This window comes from Narcine bancroftii, chromosome 10, assembly GCF_036971445.1.
Source record: "Narcine bancroftii isolate sNarBan1 chromosome 10, sNarBan1.hap1, whole genome shotgun sequence".
In the NCBI taxonomy this organism is placed as follows: domain Eukaryota; kingdom Metazoa; phylum Chordata; class Chondrichthyes; order Torpediniformes; family Narcinidae; genus Narcine; species Narcine bancroftii.
In genome coordinates this window covers 94,070,953-94,095,897 of record NC_091478.1, presented here as the reverse complement: position 1 = coordinate 94,095,897, position 24,945 = coordinate 94,070,953, and the positions used below count along the sequence as shown (strand labels likewise).

Below are 24,945 nucleotides of genomic sequence, written 5' to 3'. Positions count from 1 at the left end.
TCAGTTAAGGGCTTATTTAAGAGAGAAATTAGGATTTAATATGATTTAAAATATATTTCAAATTTGGAGCAAATTATAGTTGATGGAATGACTAAAAAATTTATTTCAATTGCATATATTTTGTTACTAGAACAACCACCTAAAATGGGTTTATTTAATTCAAAATAAAGGTGGGAACAAGATTGATATGATAAATATCACCAGGATTGGCAAAACCTATGTAAAGAAGTTATGTCTGATAACTATTAATGTAAGATTTAGATTACTTCATAATTTTTTTTTAAAAAACACACCAATTGTATATCACAACTCAAAAATTGAATAGCTGGAGATCGAATTTATCAGATTAATGTTTCAGATGTGAAAAAGAAATTGGAACTTTTTTTTCATTCCACATGGTCTTGTTTGAAAGTTAATTCTTTCTGGGTTTCTGTTAGTAAGTTTTTGTAACGAATAACTGGTGTGATTTTTTCCATTAAACCCTGAATTATTGTTAGGAAATTTTGAAAGAGTTACGCCTAAATTACTTCTGTCAGATTCTCAATTAAAATTTGTTAAGTTAGTTTTAGTAATAGCAAGGAAATGTATTGCTATAACATGGAAATCTGATATTTCATTAACATTAGAAAGATGGCGTACCAAGACTCAAAGTTGTATTGTTTTAGAAAAAAATTACTTATCATTTGAGGGGTAAATATTTTTTATTTCTACAAAATTTGGAGCCCGTATGCTAGAATTATGAGGTTAAAAATTATAATTTTTAAAAAATTCTCCTGACCAGTGAGGTTTTCCTTGAATGAATAATAACTTTACAATATTTTTGGGATCCTTGAGTGTTATCTGAAGAAATCCAAATCAATTAATATGTAATAATATTATGTAGGAGTAAAACACAGGATTCTGTTGACACCGTGGTTGTGAAAGGACACACAAATAGTAAAGATACATTACCAACATTTCAGGCTTGAGCCCTTCATCAAGGTGTGGGAGAACATGAGAGATGTCTGATTGCTCAGAGTTCACTCATGTTCCCCCACACCCTGATAAAGAGATCAAGCCCAAAACGTTAATGATGTATCTTTACCGTTGCTACATAAAAGCACTGTTTGACCTGCTGAGTTTCTCCAGCATTTGTGTGTTCTTTCAATTATATTATGTATGTTAGTTATGGGATTAGATTAAGTTGGGGGGGGGAGGGGGACAAAGAGGGGTGAGGGAGGGATTCAGAGAGGTTTTTTTAAAAAAAGTTTTGGTTTTTAGTTTTTTTTTTATATATTTTTTTCTCTCAGCATCTATTTGTTAACTTTGCAATATGGTGATTTATTATTGTTTGTTATTATGGTCCTATATATATTGATTAAATAAAATAGTCAAAAAAAAACTGCAAGAATGGAAATGAGAAAGAAATTATGAAAGTGCAAAAAAATGTGCTTCCACGCTTGGTTGAGAAAAAGAGAACGTTCATTCTAAATAAGCAATTGGTATAATGCTTCCCACCATGAGAGGGTGCCACTGAACAGTATGGAACATCTTTCCCCTACTTCACCTTAAATGCCAGCCCCAATGCTTAGAGTTGTCAGCTGACTTTATAACCATTTCCAATACTTCCACAAATAAAAATTAAATGGACTATAGCACACTGATTTGAGAAACAGAATGAAATAACAAAATGTGAATGGAGACACAAGGTACTGCATATTCCTTTCTCTCAGCTTCTCCACCTCTGCCACATCTGCTCTGAAGATGAGGATTTGCATTCCAGAAATCTGAAAAGTCCTTTTTCAGGAAATGGGACTGACCTTCTATTGTGGGAGATGGAATCCTCTGTATTCTCAGACTTCTGCTCTTATCACCCAGATCCAATCAGAACAGTAAAAATTCCCCCTATTTCATATTACCAGCCTTTGCATCCTACTCATCTTTTATCATTTCTATCTCTAACCACATCCAGCCTTCTCCACACCCTCTGTGATTCCTTGGTGTACTCATGACTGCCTCGCCACTCCCTGTTACGAACTAATAAAATCTTACTAGTACTAGCAAAGGAACAGCAATAGAACATTCAAATAGTTTTTATTAAACTATTAATAGCATAACATTTCTTACTTATCTCTAAACTTAACTCTCTCTTAAATGTGTGTGTATTTGTGTGTCTGTGTGTGGGTGTATGCATGCTGTGTCCGTGCATGTATGTGTGATGAAATCCCAAACTATTACAGTTTAAGCTTGCTTCTGAAAAAGTCAATTTTAAAATCCACTTTCAAACATCTTGTTGAACTTTAGGATCCTTTTCAAATATCACAGTTCAGAAGTATTTTGAGGCACTTTTAAATATTATTTCTTCAGCTATCTTTAAATTCACATGTATCTTGATGAGTGGTCCTTCAGAATGATATTTCTGCTTACGAGCATTTTCGCAAGTCCCCCCCCATCTTGTTAGGGTTGTGGAAATGTGATCTTCCTGGAATGACCATCTTCTAGACACAAATGAGATGGCCTCTCTTTTCTTAAAAGAGCAGTTGGAAGTGATCTTACTTATTTAAAACCCACTTATGTTGGGTATCTCCCATGATGAGGATGATACAACAGCAACTCTCCCTCTTTCCAGAGATTACTGTTTCAATCCTATCTTTTCACAGGAAGATCAGTTTTCTTCAGTAGTGTTCAAAATACCTCTCTACCTTCATTTTATGGTTCTCTGACATCATGTGATGAGACATCACCACAGTTTTAGTTTCATTTCTCCAGAACCTTTTGCCTTTATTCAAAACCACTATATCCATAAAAACCTCTGACCTCATCTCTATTCCAAGAGGCTTAAGTGGTTTATGATTCCAGAAAGTCAAGCACATATCACTCAAATGACACTTGAGTTTTGAAACAGCTGTTAGCATAATGCTGATCATACACAAAAATGCTTTTAAGCACACACATGGTACTTGAATGTCAATTAAGAACACTTCTTCAGCTTTATGGCTGTTTTCCCAAATGTTGCGATTCCTATGTGTAAAGGTCTGTGGAGTCTCTGTGCAACCCTGAATCCATCCCACAATTCCCTCACTAGAGATAGATTTAACTCTACATCTTAATTTACTAAGAAATATATATTTTATAACTAAAAAAATTAAATTTAAAGATTAAATTACACCTTGTATTAATCCTGCAAATGCAGGAGCTGCAACATTTGGAAATTCATACAACCTCCTCCCTCATCACCATCTAGGTACCTAAACAATCCTACCAGGCCATGCAAAGATTCACATCCTTCAAAGTCATCCACTGCATTCACTGGTCCTGATGTGCCTCCTTTATATCAGTGAGACCATATGAAGAAGACAACTTACCAAAAAATATACTTTTATATATTTTCTCCCCTCCCACCCAAAAGAAAAAGAAACACCTACCATTTAATATACAATAATATTAGCATTGACAATCATTAATTGTTATTAAAAATTACTAATTAAGAAGAGTGGATATAATAGAAGAGGTGGATGGAAAATTATCCACAAAATCTATATATGGTTTCCAAATACTATAAAAATTTTCAACCCAATTCCTTAAACTATACGTAATTTTTTCCAAAGGTATACAATTTTGCATCTCATTATCTTCTTTCTTTCTCTCTTTGGCTTGGCTTCGCGGACGAAGATTTATGGAGGGGGTAAAAGTCTACGTCAGCTGCAGGCTCGATTGTGGCTGACAAGTCCGATGCGGGACAGGCAGACACGGTTGCAGCGGCTGCAGGGGAAAATTGGTTGGTTGGGGTTGGGTGTTGGGTTTTTCCTCCTTTGTCTTTTGTCAGTGAGGTGGGCTCTGCGGTCTTCTTCAAAGGAGGTTGCTGCCCGCCGAACTGTGAGGTGCCAAGATGCACGGTTTGAGGCGATATCTATCATCTTTCCATGATATTGCTATACATTTCTTTGCAGTTACTATTGCAAGACTTAAAAATTTTTCTTGGCATTTGTCCAATTTCAATTTTATATCCTTTTCATATACATCAAGTAAAAATATTCTTGGACCCTTTGCTATCTTTATCTTCATAATTTGTCCTAGTAATAAACTCAGCTCATCCCAAAATCTTTACACTTTTTCACAAGACCACACTGAATGCAAAAAAAGTCCCTATTTCTTTCACACATTGAAAACACTTATTTGAATAATTAGGATTAAGTCATTTAACTTGTGTGGAGTACTGTTGCATTTTCTTGATAAGTGAGGAGATGTTAGGTGTCTGGGAAAGGTCAATTGTTAAGTAGACTCCAAGAAACTAGGTACTCTCTACTCTATCGAGTTATTAGGGAGGCAAATCATCAGAATTCATGATAAATTAAAGTACCCAAGAACAAACTGTCAATTAAACAAGGAAACAAGAAGGCCAAATAGAGAGTATACGAGAATAGGTCAGAATCAGGTGAAATCCAAGAGACGATAAACAGCAAATCCTGAAAATAGGAATTAAAAACAGGAAATGTTAGAAACTCAGCAGTTCTGACAAGTACCTACAGAAAGAGAAACAGTCAACACATCAGCTAGATGACATTTGCTCAGAAAAAGTTTATCCCTATTTTCCACAAAAATAACAACAGATGCTTGTGACCTGCTGAGTATTTTCTCTATCCATTAGAATACTGCTACAAGAGAGAAAAGAAAAAAAATGAGAACCCAAGATTAGAGGAATATAGATTGGATTACAAATCAATCTATATAGACACTGCAGGGTAAACAATAATCAAGGACAACAATGAACCCCATTCAGATGGCCCACCTCCAACTCCCTCATCCCTCCGAGCAACCCTTTCAGCCATTGCCCACTTTCTCTACCTCCATCTTCTCCCACTCCTCAATTCTCTCCTGCCACCTCCCCTTCCTTTGTCCCCCTTCCCATCTCCCCAATTTTCCTCCTCACCTCCCTCATCCATCCCTTCCTCTCCCCTTTTTAAAATATTTTTATTGAGTGTAACATGTTAAATGTACATAAAAAGTCTACTAATACAGCACATCATACATGTATCCAAATTTAATACAAATGTAATTCAAATCCATACATATTTGTTGATTAAACATTTCTTAAAAATAATTCTGGATAGAAACCAAATGAGTTACAATATTGCAAGGCTTGGTCATGACACATGATAATATGATCGAAGATAACCATAATTAAATGCATATATAATCGATTAATCTAAAAAAAAAGAAAAAAATTAAAATGGGGAAAAAAGCAAAAAAATGTAAAACTATATTTAAATATATCAACCCCCTCCCTCTAATCAAGGTTACCTATAGAAATTTTTTTTTTTTTAAATGAATCAGATAGCAACCTCAGAAACTAGACAGAAAATCACCGAAGCATCCAAATTACTTAAATCTGCCAATCTTTCTCTTGAGATGCAGACACAAGTATATCCGGTTCACAGATAAAACAAACAAGGCAATTAAAGAGCATGGTTCAATTTTGATCTTAAAAATCATTGATAAGGGTTGAAAAATGTTTTCCCAAAATCTTCCTAAATTGGGACACTCCCAAAACATATGGATCAATGACGCTTCAAAATTTTGCCTTTCCTCCCTCTCACCTCTTTCATCTACCTCTCCCCCTCATCCCCACCCCTTCCCATCATGCTTCATCTCTCTCTCCACATCTGGTTCAGCCTTTCTTCACGCCCATCTCCATTCCCCCATCTTCCCCTCCTCCACCTCCATCTCCTGCTCCCCATCTACTCTTAAACCCCATATTCCACTCCTCCCCCCCACCTCTCCTCCGACTCCCCCCACCTCTCCTCCGACTCCCCCCCACCTCTCCTCCGACTCCCCCCCACCTCTCCTCCGACTCCCCCCCACCTCTCCTCCGACTCCCCCCCACCTCTCCTCCGACTCCCCCCCACCTCTCCTCCGACTCCCCCCCACCTCTCCTCCGACTCCCCCCCACCTCTCCTCCGACTCCCCCCCACCTCTCCTCCGACTCCCCCCCACCTCTCCTCCGACTCCCCCCCACCTCTCCTCCGACTCCCCCCCACCTCTCCTCCGACTCCCCCCCACCTCTCCTCCGACTCCCCCCCACCTCTCCTCCGACTCCCCCCCACCTCTCCTCCGACTCCCCCCCACCTCTCCTCCGACTCCCCCCCACCTCTCCTCCGACTCCCCCCCACCTCTCCTCCGACTCCCCCCCACCTCTCCTCCGACTCCCCCCCACCTCTCCTCCGACTCCCCCCCACCTCTCCTCCGACTCCCCCCCACCTCTCCTCCGACTCCCCCCCACCTCTCCTCCGACTCCCCCCACCTCTCCTCCGACTCCCCCCCACCTCTCCTCCGACTCCCCCCCACCTCTCCTCCGACTCCCCCCCACCTCTCCTCCGACTCCCCCCCACCTCTCCTCCGACTCCCCCCCACCTCTCCTCCGACTCCCCCCCACCTCTCCTCCGACTCCCCCCCACCTCTCCTCCGACTCCCCCCCACCTCTCCTCCGACTCCCCCCCACCTCTCCTCCGACTCCCCCCCACCTCTCCTCCGACTCCCCCCCACCTCTCCTCCGACTCCCCCCCACCTCTCCTCCGACTCCCCCCCACCTCTCCTCCGACTCCCCCCCACCTCTCCTCCGACTCCCCCCCACCTCTCCTCCGACTCCCCCCCACCTCTCCTCCGACTCCCCCCCACCTCTCCTCCGACTCCCCCCCACCTCTCCTCCGACTCCCCCCCACCTCTCCTCCGACTCCCCCCCACCTCTCCTCCGACTCCCCCCCACCTCTCCTCCGACTCCCCCCCACCTCTCCTCCGACTCCCCCCCACCTCTCCTCCGACTCCCCCCCACCTCTCCTCCGACTCCCCCCCACCTCTCCTCCGACTCCCCCCCACCTCTCCTCCGACTCCCCCCCACCTCTCCTCCGACTCCCCCCCACCTCTCCTCCGACTCCCCCCCACCTCTCCTCCGACTCCCCCCCACCTCTCCTCCGACTCCCCCCCACCTCTCCTCCGACTCCCCCCCACCTCTCCTCCGACTCCCCCCCACCTCTCCTCCGACTCCCCCCCACCTCTCCTCCGACTCCCCCCCACCTCTCCTCCGACTCCCCCCCACCTCTCCTCCGACTCCCCCCCACCTCTCCTCCGACTCCCCCCCACCTCTCCTCCGACTCCCCCCCACCTCTCCTCCGACTCCCCCCCACCTCTCCTCCGACTCCCCCCCACCTCTCCTCCGACTCCCCCCCACCTCTCCTCCGACTCCCCCCCACCTCTCCTCCGACTCCCCCCCACCTCTCCTCCGACTCCCCCCCACCTCTCCTCCGACTCCCCCCCACCTCTCCTCCGACTCCCCCCCACCTCTCCTCCGACTCCCCCCCACCTCTCCTCCGACTCCCCCCCACCTCTCCTCCGACTCCCCCCCCACCTCTCCTCCGACTCCCCCCCACCTCTCCTCCGACTCCCCCCCACCTCTCCTCCGACTCCCCCCCACCTCTCCTCCGACTCCCCCCCACCTCTCCTCCGACTCCCCCCCACCTCTCCTCCGACTCCCCCCCACCTCTCCTCCGACTCCCCCCCACCTCTCCTCCGACTCCCCCCCACCTCCTCCGACTCCCCCCACCTCTCCTCCGACTCCCCCCACCTCTCCTCCGACTCCCCCCACCTCTCCTCCGACTCCCCCCACCTCTCCTCCGACTCCCCCCCACCTCTCCTCCGACTCCCCCCCACCTCTCCTCCGACTCCCCCCACCTCTCCTCCGACTCCCCCCCACCTCTCCTCCGACTCCCCCCCACCTCTCCTCCGACTCCCCCCCACCTCTCCTCCGACTCCCCCCCCACCTCTCCTCCGACTCCCCCCCCACCTCTCCTCCGACTCCCCCCCACCTCCTCCGACTCCCCCCACCTCTCCTCCGACTCCCCCCCACCTCTCCTCCGACTCCCCCCCCACCTCTCCTCCGACTCCCCCCCCACCTCTCCTCCGACTCCCCCCCACCTCCTCCGACTCCCCCCACCTCTCCTCCGACTCCCCCCCACCTCTCCTCCGACTCCCCCCCACCTCTCCTCCGACTCCCCCCACCTCTCCTCCGACTCCCCCCCACCTCTCCTCCGACTCCCCCCCACCTCTCCTCCGACTCCCCCCCACCTCTCCTCCGACTCCCCCCCACCTCTCCTCCGACTCCCCCCCACCTCTCCTCCGACTCCCCCCCACCTCTCCTCCGACTCCCCCCCACCTCCTCCGACTCCCCCCACCTCTCCTCCGACTCCCCCCCACCTCTCCTCCGACTCCCCCCCCACCTCTCCTCCGACTCCCCCCCACCTCTCCTCCGACTCCCCCCACCTCTCCTCCGACTCCCCCCCACCTCTCCTCCGACTCCCCCCACCTCTCCTCCGACTCCCCCCCACCTCTCCTCCGACTCCCCCCCACCTCTCCTCCGACTCCCCCCCACCTCTCCTCCGACTCCCCCCCACCTCTCCTCCGACTCCCCCCCACCTCTCCTCCGACTCCCCCCCCACCTCTCCTCCGACTCCCCCCCCACCTCTCCTCCGACTCCCCCCCCACCTCTCCTCCGACTCCCCCCCACCTCTCCTCCGACTCCCCCCCACCTCTCCTCCGACTCCCCCCCACCTCTCCTCCGACTCCCCCCCACCTCTCCTCCGACTCCCCCCCACCTCTCCTCCGACTCCCCCCCACCTCCTCCGACTCCCCCCACCTCTCCTCCGACTCCCCCCACCTCTCCTCCGACTCCCCCCCCACCTCTCCTCCGACTCCCCCCCCACCTCTCCTCCGACTCCCCCCACCTCTCCTCCGACTCCCCCCCACCTCTCCTCCGACTCCCCCCACCTCTCCTCCGACTCCCCCCCACCTCTCCTCCGACTCCCCCCACCTCTCCTCCGACTCCCCCCCACCTCTCCTCCGACTCCCCCCCACCTCTCCTCCGACTCCCCCCCACCTCTCCTCCGACTCCCCCCCCACCTCTCCTCCGACTCCCCCCCCACCTCTCCTCCGACTCCCCCCCACCTCCTCCGACTCCCCCCACCTCTCCTCCGACTCCCCCCCACCTCTCCTCCGACTCCCCCCCCACCTCTCTTCCGACTCCCCCCCCACCTCTCCTCCGACTCCCCCCCACCTCCTCCGACTCCCCCCACCTCTCCTCCGACTCCCCCCCACCTCTCCTCCGACTCCCCCCCACCTCTCCTCCGACTCCCCCCCCTCTCCTCCGACTCCCCCCCCCTCTCCTCCGACTCCCCCCCCTCTCCTCCGACTCCCCCCCACCTCTCCTCCGACTCCCCCCCACCTCTCCTCCGACTCCCCCCCACCTCTCCTCCGACTCCCCCCCACCTCTCCTCCGACTCCCCCCCACCTCTCCTCCGACTCCCCCCCACCTCTCCTCCGACTCCCCCCCACCTCCTCCGACTCCCCCCACCTCTCCTCCGACTCCCCCCCACCTCTCCTCCGACTCCCCCCCCACCTCTCCTCCGACTCCCCCCCACCTCTCCTCCGACTCCCCCCACCTCTCCTCCGACTCCCCCCCACCTCTCCTCCGACTCCCCCCACCTCTCCTCCGACTCCCCCCCACCTCTCCTCCGACTCCCCCCCACCTCTCCTCCGACTCCCCCCCACCTCTCCTCCGACTCCCCCCCACCTCTCCTCCGACTCCCCCCCACCTCTCCTCCGACTCCCCCCCACCTCTCCTCCGACTCCCCCCCCACCTCTCCTCCGACTCCCCCCCCCACCTCTCCTCCTACTAACCTCTCCCCACCATGATCTGCATCCCTCTCTCTCACCTGATCTCCTCCCCACTTCTCCCGCCTCCCTACATCCCGGACCCCACCACCCTCACCGCTTTGTCATCCACTGCGCGTTTGAAGCTGTCAGTACCTCATGATCCCCCGGAGTCGGGCGCTGGATGTCGGCAGGGCCCCAAGCCTCAGGTGGCTGAACGACCCCGAAGAACCAAGACCCGCGCCGATGGACGGACGGCAGGAGGCGGCAACCTCTCAAGCGCCGGCCAGCCGTTCTGCCAATGTGCGTCTGACATCGCCAGCCAATAGGCTCCGGGAGGCCGTGCAACCACCAATGAGCAACGGGAAAGCTTATTGGCCTCACGAATGAAATCGGTTTGTCAACCCGACGGTAGTCACTATAGCCAATAGGAACTCGGCAAGCCTGATAAACCACCCAATGGGAACCCAGAATTAGCAACTATTACTTGCTTGGATGGGGAGTCAATCAGCAGGAACCGGTATTGGCACTGATTGTCTCGGGAAGCTGTACTGGAGCGGGCGCAGGCCATCGGAGCCTGTTACCAGCCCCTGGTCCATACTGAGATCAGGCAAGAGGTCATAGCTGGATGAATGGCGAGGGAAGTAGGTGGAAGAGACAGATGCAAGGAAAGAGAGAAATTGAGTGGAGGAGCCGAAGGGAAACAGAAGTCGATGTTATTGTCTGTTTGGAGAGTATCAGACTGTTCCTCCAAGTTGCGGGTAGCTTCAGTTTGTTAGTGCATGAGGCCGTAGAAAGACATGTTGGTGAGGGAATGGAGCACCTATGACGCCCCGAGGACCTGCGCTTCTTCTCTCCTTTTTTTAAATTCAGGTACCTGCTGTTTGCTCACACAAAGGACTCTGGCCCGAAACTCTGGTTATATCCCTTTAATTCATATAGTTGCTGCAAGATTTGCTGAGTTTCTCCAGCACTTTTTGTGTACTGCACTCACAAAAAATTATATATATTATATTAAGAAGTACATGTAATATTTTTTTGTGTATGTAGTTTTTAAACAGCTAATTTGTATTAGTTTGAATAATTAAAAAGTACCGGCTGATATGTGGTCGAGGCTGTACAAATTAGTTCTGTCAGGTGTTGATTTGTAAAGATTGCAACTTCACCAACTTCGTTACAAGGTACATTGTGAAGGGGAGCTCGGGTGGGCGGGAATTCAGGGCCTAGCTTAGAGTCCGCGGTCAGGGCGTTGGGATCACACTAACACTCCGCTCATTTCACGGCCACACACCACAATCACGCAATCCCAAGCCACATCCACTAAAACTACCATTGTGAGCACCAGCTCTCTTAAGATTTCAATCTCAGCCAACACATTTCTGTGAGCCGCATGCTATATGTTGAAGGGCTGCTTGTTGCTCGCGAGCCGCGGTTTGGCCACCTCTTTGGAGAGTTTAGTAGTATTCTGTTTATTGAAAGGCTGAAACGAATGCATATGGAGAAGATGTTTCCAGTAGTTGGAGAGTCTAGGATCAGAGGGCACAGCTGCAGAATAAAAGGACATCCCTTTAGAACAGAGTTGGGAAGAAATTTCTTCAGCCAAAGATGGTGAATATATGGAATTCATTGCCACGGGTAACCTCCATAGCTATCCCTAACCCTAAAACAGAGATTGATAGGTTTTGATTAGTAAGGATGTAAAGGTTATGGGGAAAAACCAGGAAAATAGGGTTGAAAGGAAGAATACATCAGCCATGATTTGAATGGGGCTGCAGACCTGATGGGCTGAATGGCCTAATTCTGCTTCTATCTCTTGGACTTTATGGTCTGTTTTAAATCTTTCCACTGTCCTATTAAATCTATGCCCTCTGCCCTGGAGAAGACTAGAACTGCTTATCTTTTCTATGCCTCTTTATAACCCTTTGCTTTTTCTGTTCTACATTATCCAGGGACTTACCATTTGTTCTGCAAGTCCTGCCCTGGTTGAACTTACTAAAATTCAGTACCACACATTTTCAAGTTAAATTCCATCTGCTACTCCTTGGCCCACTTTACTATTGCTATTGTAATCTTCGACAACTTCCACTGTCCACAATAATTTGGTGTCATCCCCAAGTTTACTAACCATGCCAATTACATTGTCATCCAGACTGTTAATGCAGATGACAAATAACATTGTACCAAACACTGATCCCTGCAGGACACCACTCTGAGACAGAATCCTACCACCAACCCAGTTTTGTATCCCATTGTTTAACTCACCATGGATCTTATGTGATTTGAGTAGGTTCTTTCTGTTTAGATTAGGAGAGACAAATAAAAGAGAACATGGCTTTAGGGTGAAAGGTTTGGGGAACTTCTTCACTCAGAGAGTGGTGAGAATGTGGAATGAGCTGCCAACTGATGTAGTAAATGTGGGCTCACTCTTAAGTTTTAAGAATAAATTGGATAGATACATGGATGGGAGAGGTCTGAGGGATTATGGAATGGGTGCAGGTTATTGGGATGAGAGGAATGATGTTGCAGCAGCATGAGCTAGGGCCGAATGGCCTGTTTTCTGTGTTGTAGTATTTTATGGTTCTATAATCTTCTGGATCAGTCTACCTTAGGGAACTTTGTCAGAAGACTTTCCATGTCTACGTCTACTGCCTTGTCTTCATCAGTCTTTTTTGTCAGCTCTTCAAAAGAATCTCAAATTTATGAGACATGATTTCCCATGCACAAAGTTATGCTGATTATCATGAACCAGTGTTTTCCTGTCTCTCAAAATCCCCTCCATTAGGTTCTACTATTGGTGGTAGGCTCACTGATCTGTAATTCCCTGGTTTGTGGGTTCTTGGTAACCTTCCTAAAATAAAAGCAGAACATTACTCACCATCTCATTTTCTGATACCTCGCCCGTCAGTAACAATGATACAAAGATCTCAAATTTAAGTTTGTGTTTATTTTCCTTGTACTATAGATGGTATCATTGGGATTTTGTTTCCAGTCAAAGGATTTTAAATCAATGCTAAAAGTGTGGCATTGTTGGGCATGTCAATAGGAAATTATTGCTAGTGGAAACAAGGCAAACATGTGGTCATGTTACCCTGTCTCCTGAGGCACCTTTAGGTTGTTTCAGACCCATCCTGTGGAGAGCTTACTGCAGGGAATATTGTCTGACTGCCTGATTAATCAAACTCTCTGATGTGAATGTGTAATGAACTCCTGCATTCTGATTTGAATGCGTAATGAGCTCCTGCATTTGCTTCAATGATTCACAGACAGCACACTGCTGCTTGAGCTTAGCTTTATGGGATGAAATGCCTTCCACATTAACCTCTTCAGCTGGAGCTCTAGGAGCTCTTTAAATGCATCAATTCACACCAAAAATGTAGGTCAGCACCAGGATCAGTGGGTCGGGCTCGGGATAGATGCAGGGGTCATGGGTGAATGGGGAGGGGGAATGTGGTGGGGGTGGAGAAGGTGCAGTGGCCTGAGTGGGTAGGGGAGGTGCTGGGATCCCTGTTTGTAAGTTTGCAGATGACAACAACATTGGTGTTGTGGTGATATGTAATTACACCAATAGGTCACCAGAGGTCAACCCGGTGACCTTGTATATAAAGCAGTCCAGAGCTACAGTCTAGCCTTCCAGGTTCATCTTGCAGAGGGACAAGACCTCTTAGTGTACATATTAGTTTATTAAAACTGTCTTATACTCGCATTGCTGGTGTGGTTATTGTCAGTACAATTTAATAAATTAATATGATAGCTACTAGGATGGAAGCTGCTTCTGCTCCAATGTGCATTCCCGACCACCTGGAGACTCTTCCTGAGGAATGGAATCCAGGGACGACTAGCATGCACGTGCATCCGAGGACAGAGACGGCGAGGGACCGCTGTACTGGAATTGTGGTGGAATGTAGGGAAGAACACAGAAGCATGATAGGGCAGGTAAGAAACAGCCAAGAGCCCTGCCTGCCCGTGGGTTCGCTGGTACAGGCGCTGCTGACCCTAAACCTTGGTCCGATCAGAAAGGGGCCACTACAAACGTGGGTGGAAGGATCTCCACAAATTGTGCTCCCAATCGCCACATAGGTGCAGAATTCCCAATCACTCCAGAGCCAGGGAAAGCAGACACTGCTACCGTCACTCCCCCAGCAGCAGTTTCCCCAGTACCATGGAGACCTGACGCTACTGCTAGGATACCCCCTAAGCCCGCAGCAAATGTCCCAAAGCCAGAGACTCAGCCAACAGCCCCAAGCACCCAGGTTACTCCTCCAGCAGACACAAGCCCCACAGAGGCTCTACCAGCAACTCCCAGTACCCCAGGGTTCACCCTTGCTACACCTAAGGGACCAGAGACTGCGGCATAGCCATGTTCTGTGACCAGACAGGCTGGAGCTTGACCCCAGAAATCCCAGAGTCGGCACGCACTTCGGTCGTTGGCAGAGATGCTTTCTGAATAAGGTGGAGGGTGCTGAGGCATTGGATAAAGAGCTATTAATGCTGCTGTTAGCGCAGCTGGGAGAGCACCTTTACTCCCTTATACAGGATGCCAGGTCCTACAAGAGGCAATGAGCATTTTACAGAGGCATTACAGTAAGGGGAGAATATTCTCCCAGAATCACAGTGCGGCTTTCGCGCAAACAGAGGAACTACTGACATGGTCTTTGCCCTCAGACAGCTCCAAGAAAAATGCAGAGAACAAAACAAAGGACTCTACATCACCTTTGTTGACCTCACCAAAGCCTTCGACACCGTGAGCAGGAAAGGGCTTTGGCAAATACTAGAGCGCATCGGATGTCCCCCAAAGTTCCTCAACATGATTATCCAACTGCACGAAAACCAACAAGGTCGGGTCAGATACAGCAATGAGCTCTCTGAACCCTTCTCCATTAACAATGGCGTGAAGCAAGGCTGTGTTCTGGCACCAACCCTCTTTTCAATCTTCTTCAGCATGATGCTGAACCAAGCCATGAAAGACCCCAACAATGAAGACGCTGTTTACATCCGGTACCGCACGGATGGCAGTCTCTTCAATCTGAGGCGCCTGCAAGCTCACACCAAGACACAAGAGAAACTTGTCCGTGAACTACTCTTTGCAGACGATGCCGCTTTAGTTGCCCATTCAGAGCCAGCTCTTCAGCGCTTGACGTCCTGCTTTGCGGAAACTGCCAAAATGTTTGGCCTGGAAGTCAGCCTGAAGAAAACTGAGGTCCTCCATCAGCCAGCTCCCCACCATGATTACCAGCCCCCCCACATCTCCATCGGGCACACAAAACTCAAAACGGTCAACCAGTTTACCTATCTCGGCTGCACCATTTCATCAGATGCAAGGATCGACAATGAGATAGACAACAGACTCGCCAAGGCAAATAGCGCCTTTGGAAGACTACACAAAAGAGTCTGGAAAAACAACCAACTGAAAAACCTCACAAAGATAAGCGTATACAGAGCCGTTGTCATACCCACACTCCTGTTCGGCTCCGAATCATGGGTCCTCTACCGGCACCACCTACGGCTCCTAGAACGCTTCCACCAGCGTTGTCTCCGCTCCATCCTCAACATCCATTGGAGCGCTTACATCCCTAACGTCGAAGTACTCGAGATGGCAGAGGTCGACAGCATCGAGTCCACGCTGCTGAAGATCCAGCTGCGCTGGATGGGTCACGTCTCCAGAATGGAGGACCATCGCCTTCCCAAGATAGTGTTATATGGCGAGCTCTCCACTGGCCACCGTGACAGAGGTGCACCAAAGAAAAGGTACAAGGACTGCCTAAAGAAATCTCTTGGTGTCTGCCACATTGACCACCGCCAGTGGGCTGATATCGCCTCAAACCGTGCATCTTGGCGCCTCACAGTTTGGCGGGCAGCAACCTCCTTTGAAGAAGACCGCAGAGCCTACCTCACTGACAAAAGGCAAAGGAGGAAAAACCCAACACCCAACCCCAACCCACCAATTTTCCCCTGCAACCGCTGCAATCGTGTCTGCCTGTCCCGCATCGGACTTGTCAGCCACAAACGAGCCTGCAGCTGACGTGGACTTTTTACCCCCTCCATAAATCTTCGTCCGCAAAGCCAAGACAAGACAGTAAGGGGCATAGTGAACTCCACTCCCGGTACAGACTCATGACCAAGTCACAACAAGTAGGGGAGTCTGTCAGAGACTTTATACTCTCTCTGAAAGAACTGGAGAGAGGCTGCAACTTTAAAGCAGTATCAGCTCAGGAGTATGCGGAGGACCTTATGAGAGACAGAATTGTTGCGGGCATACGGTCTACTGAAACATCGATTGCTGGAGAAAGGAAAGGTGGGGCTAGCAGCCACCAGAGCATTCAGGGACATTAGGGACCATATCAGTAAAGCTACCATGTAGTCGATAGATGATTTGATCCCATATCAAGTAGAAACGGATGCATCCGATGTGGCTCTGGCAGCCACCCTAAACCAAGACGGACAACCGGTGGCCTTTTTCTCGCAAAGTCTACAGGGGTCAGAGATAAGACACTTAGCAGTAGAGGAGGAGGCCCTAGCCATTGTGGAAGCAGTAAGGCACTGGCGACATTATCTGGCATGCAAACACTTCACCCTCGTCACGGACCAACGGTCTGTGGCTTTTATGTCCGATAACCAAAACAGGGGGAGAATTAAGAATGACAGATAGAATTGTCTACATTTAACTATGACATTTTATACCGCCCCAGGAGACTCAACGAGCCCCCGGACGCGCTGTCCAGAGGCACTTGTGCCATCCTTAACCACATGTCCCAGTTGCAGAGCTTGCACAATGAACTGGGCCACTGGGGTCGCGAGACTGTTTCACTTCATTAAAACCCAAAACCTTCCATTTTCGGTACAGGAAGTGAGGTTAGCGAACAAGAGCTGCCCCATCTGTGGGGAATGAAAACCGCAATTTTACCGGCCAGACAAAGCCACCCTGATAAAAGCTATCAAACCTTTTGAGTGCCTCAGTCTCGATTTTAAAGGCCCGCTCCCATCCAATAATAGAAATGTCTATTTCCTAAACTTAATAGATGAATATTCCCGTTTCCCCTTCGCAATCCCGTGTTCTGATGTATCAGCAGCCACTGTTATAAAATGCCTCCAACCCATCTTTTTTTTAAATTTTTTTATTTTTCACACCATAAACCACATTGACCAAGATACATACATTTTCCTTTTCAAATATATACAGTGTCATTTTCTCCTCCCCCTCCCTCCTCCCATCCCACCTTCCCTACCTCCCCCCCATTCATTTAAAGTACAAAATCTAAGATACATTAAACCAGTCAAACAATGTCATTCAATAAAAATAAACAAGAAATTCCACTGAGTCAATTCTTTTCATTTCCTTCTCCTTTCGTTAATTTAGGTGGTAAATGTCCCCGGTAGGTTTTCTCTATTGTGTTTCATGTATGGCACCCATATTTGTTCAAATATTTCAATATTATTTCTTAAACTACATGTTATTTTTTCTAATGGAATACATTTATTCATTTCTATATACCATTGTTGTATTCTCAAATTATCTTCCAATTTCCAGGTTGACATAATATTTTTTTTGCTACGGCTCGAACTATCTTAACAAATCTTTTTTGTGCACCATCCAAATCAATTCCAAATTCTTTGTTTTTCATGTTACTTAGGAGGAAGATCTCTGGGTTTTTTGGTATATTGTTTTCTGTAATTTTATTTAATATCTGGTTTAGATCTTCCCAAAATTTTTCTACTTTCTCACATGTCCAGATTGCATGAATTGTTGTTCCCATTTCTTTTTTACAACGAAAACATGTCAGATACTGTTGGGTCCCATTTATTTAACTTTTCAGGTGTAATGTACAGCCTGTGTATCCAGTTATATTGTATCATACGTAACCTCGTATTTATTGTATTTCTCATCATTCCAGAGCATAACTTCTCCCATGTTTCCTTTTTTATCTTTATATTTAAATCTTGTTCCCATTTTTGCTTAGTTTTACCATTTGTTTCCTCATTCTCCTTTTCTTGCAGTTTAATATACATATTTGTTATAAATCTTTTGATTATCATTGTATCTGTAATCACATATTCTAAGTTACTTCCCTCTGGTAACCTCAGACTGCTTCCTAATTTGTCCTTCAAGTAGGATCTCAATTGGTAATATGCCAGCACTGTATCTTGAGTTATATTGTATTTATCTTTCATTTGTTCAAAGGATAATAATCTATTTCCTGAAAAACAATTTTCTATTCTTTTGATCCCTTTTTTCTCCCATTCTCTAAAGGAAAGGTTATCTATTGTAAAAGGGAGTAACTGATTTTGCGTCATTATTAGTTTGGTAATTGGTAATTTGTTTTATTCCTTTCTACATGAATCTTCTTCCAAATATTGAGCAGATGATGTAATACTGGGGAACTCCTACGTTGTACCAATTTTTCATTCCATTTATATATGTGTTCAGGTATCTTTTCCCCTATTTTATCTAGTTCTAATCTAGAACAATCTGGCTTTTCCCTTGTTTGGTAAAAATCTGATAGGTATCTTAATTGTGCGGCTCTATAATAATTTTTAAAGTTTGGGAGTTGTAAGCCTCCTTGTTTATACCATTCTGTTAATTTATCTAGTGCTATCCTCGGTTTCCCCCCTTTCCATAAAAATTTCCTTATTATTTTCTTTAACTCCTTGAAGAATTTCTTTGTCAAGTGTATTGGTAATGCCTGAAATAGGTATTGTATCCTTGGGAAAATGTTCATTTTAATACAGTTTATCCTTCCTATTAGTGTTAATGGTAAATTTTTCCAATGCTCTAAATCGCCCTGAAATTTTTTCATCAGTGGATAATAATTGAGTTTATATAGATGGCCGAGATTTTTATTTATTTGTATACCTAGGTATCTTATTGCTTGCATTTGCTATCTGAATGGTGATTCCTTCTTAAATTTTGAGACATCCGTATTATTCATTGGCATTGCTTCACTTTTATTTACGTTAATCTTGTAACCCGACACTTCTCCATATTCCTTCAATTTCTTATATAATTCTTTTATTGATAGTTCTGGTTCTGTTAAGTATACTATAACATCGTCCGCAAATAAACTGATTTTATATTCCTTGTCTTTTATTTTTATCCCTTTTATATTATTTTCTGTTCTTATCAATTCTGCTCGTGGTTCTATAGCTAACGCGAACAATAAGGGTGATAGTGGGCATCCCTGCCTTGTTGATCTGCTTAAGTTAAATTGCTTTGATATATATCCATTTACTGTCACTTTCGCCAATGGCCCCTTATACAATGCTTTAATCCAATTAATATACTTCTCTGGTAAACTGAATTTTTGAAATACTTTGAATAAATAATTCCATTCTACTCTGTCAAAGGCCTTCTCTGCGTCTAAAGCAACTGCTACTGTTGGCGCTTTACTCCCTTCTACTGCATGAATTAAGTTAATAAATTTACAAATATTGTCTGTTGTGGGTCTTTTTTTAATAAATCCAGTTTGGTCTAAATTTACCATTTTAGGTACATAATCTGCTAATCTGTTTGCTAATAGTTTAGCTATTATCATATAATCTGTGTTAAGTAATGATATTGGTCTATATGACGCTGGTGCGAGTGGATCTTTCCCTTGCTTTGGTATTACTGTAATTATTGCTGTTTTACATGAATCTGGTAAGCTTTGTGTTTTGTCAATCTGGTTGATTACTTCCAGGAGGGGAGGAATTAATAAATCTTTAAATGTTTTATAGAATTCTATTAGGAATCCATCCTCTCCTGGTGTTTTATTATTTGGTAGTTTTTTTATTATCTCTTGTATTTCTATTATTTCAAATGGTTCTGTTAATTTATTTTGTTCCTCTATTTCTAATTTTGGTAGTTCAATTATAGTTAAAAATTCATCTATTCTTTCCCTTTGTTTTCAGTTTGGTATAATTTTTCATAGAATTCTCTAAAGTTTTCATTGATCTCCGTTGGATTATATGTGATTTGTTTGTCTTTTTTCCTTGATGCCAATACCATTTTCTTAGCTTGTTCTGTCTTAAGCTGCCATGCTAGAATTTTGTGCGTTTTTTCCCCTAGTTCATAATATTTCTGTTTTGTCTTCATTATGTTCTTCTCCACCTTATATGTTTGTAGTGTTTCATATTTTATTTTTTTATCTGCCAATTCTCTTCTTTTAGTTGTATCTTCCTTCATTGCTAATTCTTTTTCTATATTTACTATTTCCCTTTCCAACTGCTCTGTTTCCTGATTATAGTCCTTCTTCATCTTGGTTACATAACTTATTATTTGCCCTCTAATGAACACTTTCATTGCATCCCATAGTATAAACTTATCTTTCACTGATTCCGTATTTATTTCAAAGTACATTTTAATTTGTCTTTCAATTAATTCTCTAAAATCCTGCCTTTTAAGTAGCATGGAGTTTAATCTCCATCTATACATTCTTGGAGGAATGTCTTCTAACTCTATTGTCAATATTCTAGCTTTATATTCTGGTTTTCTTTATCTTGCATACGAGCTGATAACAGAAATAGGTCTATTCCTGAGTATGTTTTATGTCTACCCGAATAATATGAATATTCCTTTTCCTTTGGGTGTTGTTTCCTCCATATATCCAAAAGTTGCATTTCTTGCATCGATTTAATTATAAATTTGGTTACTTTGTTCTTTCTGTTAATTTTTTTCCCAGTTTTATCTATATTTGAATCCAAATTCAGGTTGAAATCCCCTCCTACTAATATGTTCCCTTGCGTATCTGCTATCTTCAAAAAAATATCTTGCATAAACTTTTGATCTTCTTCGTTAGGTGAACATACATTGAGTAGATTCCAAAACTCCGAATATATCTGACATTTTATCATTACATATCTCCCTCCTGGATCTATTATTTCCTCTTCTATTTTAATTGGTACATTTTTACTGATTAATATAGCCACTCCTCTTGCTTTTGAATTATACGATGCTGCTGTTACATGTCCTACCCAATCTCTCTTTAATTTCTTGTGCTCCAATTCAGTTAAATGTGTTTCTTGCACAAATGCTATATCAATTTTTTCTTTTTTCAGTAAATTTAGCAGTTTCTTCCTTTTGATTTGGTTATGCATTCCGTTAATATTTAAAGTCATATAGTTCAACGTAGCCATTTCATACTTTGTTTATCTTCCCTTTCCGTTTCTCCATCATCACCTTTCCTTCTTATTAATTTCTGCTTTCTTGTTTTGAACACTTTATAAGACAACATTTCTAAAACATCAAACATTTTCCTTATTCTCCTATTTATAAGTTCTTTAACCCCATTCTCCCCTCCCCCTCCTGAGTTGCCCTTTATCCCTTGTCGGGCAACCACATCTCCGCTCTCCATTTGGACTTGCGAATTCCGTAACTCCTCCCCACCCAGCCCCTCCCCCCGGAAAAGATTTCAATTTTCATATATAACAAAGGTCACTCTTTTAATTCCCTCCTTATTCCCTTATTAATTCTTATCTATACTCTATATATTTTCCTCTAAATACGGATACACTCATGTATACACATATATACATACACATCTATATAGATATATATATATCTATATATATATATATATATATACCCATATACACACATACATATAGTTCGTGGTCATTTTTACTCTCATTACATGTCTTCATCTGTCTGCTTGTTTTGTAGTTGTTCTGCAAATTTTCGTGCTTCCTCTGGATCCGAGAATAGTCTGTTTTGTTGCCCTGGAATAACTATTTTAAGTACCGCTGGGTGCTTTAACATAAATTTATATCCTTTTTTTCATAAGATCGTTTTTGCTGTATTTAACTCCTTCCTCTTCTTCAGGAGTTCAAAACTTATGTCTGGATAGAAAAAATTTTTTTGACCTTTGTATTCCAGTGGCTTTTTGTCTTCTCTTATTTTCTTCATTGCTTTCTCCAATATATTTTCTCTTGTTGTATATCTTAAGAATTTTACTAAAATGGATCTTGGTTTTTGCTGCGGTTGTGGTTTCGGGGCTAATGTTCTATGTGCCCTCTCTATTTCCATTTCTTCCTGTAATTCTGGTCTTCCTAGGACACTGGGGATCCAATCTTTTATAAATTCTCTCATATTCTTGCCTTCTTCATCTTCCTTAAGGCCCACTATCTTTATATTATTTCTTCTATTATAGTTTTCCATTATATTTATCTTCTGAGCTAACAGCTCATGTGCCTCTTTAACTTTTTTATTAGATTCTTCTAATTTCTCTTTTAAGTCCTCTACTTCCATTTCTACGATTATTTCTCGTTCTTCCACATTATCCACTCTTTTTCCTATCTATGATATGACCATTTCTATTTTATTCATTTTATCTTCTGCACTCTTAATTCTTCTTTTTATCTCATTAAATTTTTGTAATTGCCATTCTTTCACTGATTCCATATATTCTTTAAAAAAGATATATCCATTGTCTTGCCTTTCTCTTCTTCCATTTCTTTCTGTTCTTCTTCTTCCTCTGGGTTGACCATCTGTTATTTCCTTGTTTTCTTTTTACCCTCTTCTTTCTTGTTGTCGTTATTTTCTCTGTTCTGCACCTGTTGCTGTGTTGCAGGTGTCTCTCTCAGCTGTGGAGATCGACTCCGCAGCTGTTCTCCCCTCCCGTCAGTGTGTTTTTTTTCATGCGTGGTTGCGCACCTCCTCGCGCATGCGCAGATGCGCACTTTTACTCGGCTCCTCGAGCCATTTTTGTAGTCCCGAGCTCGGGACTTCCACTGACCTGAGGGAGCGGGCTTCTCTCTCCACGGCGGGCCTCCTCGGACAGGCAAGGCCTTCACCTTCTTCTTCCGACGTTCTTTCTTCTTCTCTTCTTCCCGTTGTTTTCGACTTTTCTCTCTTCGCTGCCATTTTCTTCTCACCTTTATTTTTACTTTGTTTTAATTTTTACTCTTGTACCTTTGTGTTTTGTGCGTTTTTTTTAAACTTTTCCGGAGAGGGCTGGAATTCCCTGGCCGGCCACTACTCCATCACGTGACTCCCTCCCTCCAACCCATCTTCAGCATATTTGGGTACCTGAACTACATACAGACAGGGGAGCTGCATTCATGAGCGCAGAAGTACAGCAGTACCTGCATGAGAGAGGGATTGCTACCAGCTGCACTACAAGTTACAATCCCAGGGGGATTGTGCAGAAATGTGAGAAGAACTCATCAAGTCAGACAGCATTTATGGATAGAAATGGTTGGTCTTACTCTGCCTGTTTTGTTGCTGTCTCTCCCTTCTCCCTCTGTCCTGCACCTATGTTCCAGCAACATTGGAATGCCAGACACATATTCTCATTAATTAATGGACTTCCCAGTAGGAAACTGATTGTTAGGCTCCAATTACACCCCCATTAGTTCCCATACATTGTTCTGACAGATAGGAAGCAAATCTCCTGCTGACATCCTCTGATTAATGGCCTTTGAGAGCAAGTTAATGATCCTGGAAGCAAGAATGAGCCTGATCTGCAGAAGTGCCAAGGAAGAATATTCCAATATAGAGGAAGTATTAGTTAACCCTCCAGACCTGGTTTGAGCTAGGTAAAGTTAAACAAGAAAGTCTGCGGATGCTGGGGTCATGTGTAATACACAGTTGTACTGGAGAAATTCAGGAGGTAATGCAGAATCCATAGGAAATACAGGGTAACTAACATTTTGGGCATACGCCCTTCACCAATGTATGAGCAAAGAGCAAACAAATCCCTGAAATAAAGGTAAGGGGAGGAGGGAAGAAGGGACAGGGGTAGGAGCACAGCCCAACAGCCAGAGGTTACTGGTGGACATGAATTGGAGGGCAGCATCCTATAATTCAAAAGCTTGAGGTGTTAGCCATGTTAGTTAACAAAAATGTACCAATTAAAATAGAGGAGGAAATAATAGATCCAACAGGTATGTAATGATAAAGTGTCAGATATATTCAGAATTTTGGAATTTGTTCAACAATTTGTTCAATTTGTTTAACGAGGAGAATCAAAAGTTTATGCAGGATATTTTTTGAAGATTGCAGACACACAAAGAAATATATTGATAGGATAAAATTGGATAAAAGACAAGCAAAAAGAATAAAGTGCCAAATTTATGGTTAAATCAATGCAGGAAATGAAACTTATGGATATATGGAGGAGGCAACACCCAAGAGAGAAATAATATTCATATTATTCGAGTAGACACAAAACATATTCAAGGATTGATATGTTTTTGTTGTCAGCCCATATTCAAGGGAGAGTTAGGAAAACTGAGTATAAAGCTAGACTACTATCAGATCATTCACCCCTGTTATTAGCAATAGAACTGGAGGACATCCCACCAAGAACATATAGATGGAGTTTAAACTCCATGCTATTTAAAAGACAGGAATTTAGAGAGTTTATTGAATGCCAAATTAAAACATATTTTGAAATAAACACAGAATCAGTGAAAGACAAATTATATTATGGGACGCAATGAAAGCCTTCATTAGAGGACAGATAATAAGTTATGTTAATAAGATGAAAAAGGATTACAATCGGGAAATAGAGCAGTTGGAAAGGAAGATAATAAGTACAGAAAAGGAACTAGTAAAAAGGGATGATATAACAAAAAGGAGAGAATTGGCAGACAAAAAAAAAATGAAACATTACAAATGTATAAGGTGGAGAAGAACATAATGAAAACAAAACAAAAGTATTATGAACTGGGAGAAAAAACACAAAATATTAGCCTGGCAACTTCAAACAGAACAAGCTAAAAGAACTGTATTGGCATCAAGGAAAAAGAACAAACAAATTACATATAACCCAACAAAGATTAATGAAAACTTTAAGGTACTTTAATAAACAATTATTCCAAACTGAGAACGAGGGGAATGATAAAATAGTGGAATTTTTTTTGCTAAAATTGAACTGCCAAAATTGCAAGAAGAGGAACAAAACAAACTAATAAAACCATTTGATCAGAGGTTGAATGTGTGATTTAAGGAATGGTCTGGAGGAAATAGTTTACATTCATGAAACATTGGCACCAGCACTTGGAAGGGAGAGCTGCTTCTTTTAATAGAGGAAGTACAGGATATATTAAAAAAGCTGCTGAACAATAAAACACCAGGAGAGGATGGATTTCCAATAGAATTTTATAAAACATTTAAAGAGTTATTAATTACTCCATTCCAGGAAGTAATGAACCAGATAGAAGAAACACAATGCTTGCCAGATTCATGTAAGACAGCAATGATTACAGTAATACCAAAGACTGGGAAGGATCCATTAACACCAGCATCATATAGACCAATATCTCTACTTAACTCATACAAGATAATAGCGAAAT

At 44.5% G+C, this 24,945-nt stretch overlaps 2 protein-coding genes across 11 annotated transcripts in view; one reads left to right on the top strand and one right to left on the bottom strand.

Moving 5' to 3' along the window:
• Positions 1-24,945, bottom strand: part of cbfa2t3 (CBFA2/RUNX1 partner transcriptional co-repressor 3) — a 108,455-nt gene that overhangs the window by 81,206 nt on the left and 2,304 nt on the right. For 8 of the 10 annotated variants that reach the window (XM_069901936.1, XM_069901948.1, XM_069901944.1 and 5 more), the window contains exon 1: positions 9,835-9,970. The exons of the other annotated variants lie outside the window; for them this stretch is intronic. The gene's annotated coding sequence lies outside the window, so the exon portion shown is untranslated. Of the gene's footprint in view, positions 1-9,834; positions 9,971-24,945 lie in introns of those variants that run through there. 10 annotated transcript variants of the gene reach the window in all.
• Positions 10,179-24,945, top strand: part of acsf3 (acyl-CoA synthetase family member 3) — a 47,839-nt gene continuing 33,072 nt past the window's right edge. The window contains exon 1 of the mRNA XM_069901950.1: positions 10,179-10,551. The gene's annotated coding sequence lies outside the window, so the exon portion shown is untranslated. The remainder of the gene's footprint in view (positions 10,552-24,945) is intronic.